Source organism: Penaeus monodon, chromosome 32 (genome assembly GCF_015228065.2).
Source record: "Penaeus monodon isolate SGIC_2016 chromosome 32, NSTDA_Pmon_1, whole genome shotgun sequence".
NCBI lineage: Eukaryota > Metazoa > Arthropoda > Malacostraca > Decapoda > Penaeidae > Penaeus > Penaeus monodon.
This window is the reverse complement of record NC_051417.1, coordinates 21,444,897-21,445,366: the sequence shown is the minus strand read 5'-3', so window position 1 is coordinate 21,445,366 and position 470 is coordinate 21,444,897.

The window sequence follows — 470 nt, the reverse complement described above, 5'->3', positions numbered from 1 at the left end:
GAACTGAGAGAGATGAATATACAGACAAACTTAGAGATGAACAGAAACACATCATAAGGCAGATGTTGAGTAAAAAAGCACAATAGAGAGAGTGGGTGAGAGGAAAAAAACACGCAAACAGAAGGGAACTAGTAACATAAAGCAACAAAGCTTGCAAAGAAAACAATCTCAACCGCTCACCCACATTTATCACCAGAATAATTATGGCCACGACCCCCTCCCCCACCCTGCATCGAGTCGTAGAAGAGACTGTTGTGTGTATGGCGTCATAGGTGGTCTGTCATTAATCACAAGAGAAGAGAAAAATGGTATGGAAAGTTTCCTGTACTCTGTATGTTTTCTGTGCTAAGGTTTTATGTAAATCTGTGCGTGGTGCTTCTGTTATAATCTTCTTAGGTTATTGATAAACTTTTTTTTTATAATCAACAGAGATTATTTGTAAAGGAATAACTTCAATTACTTCTCTGTGG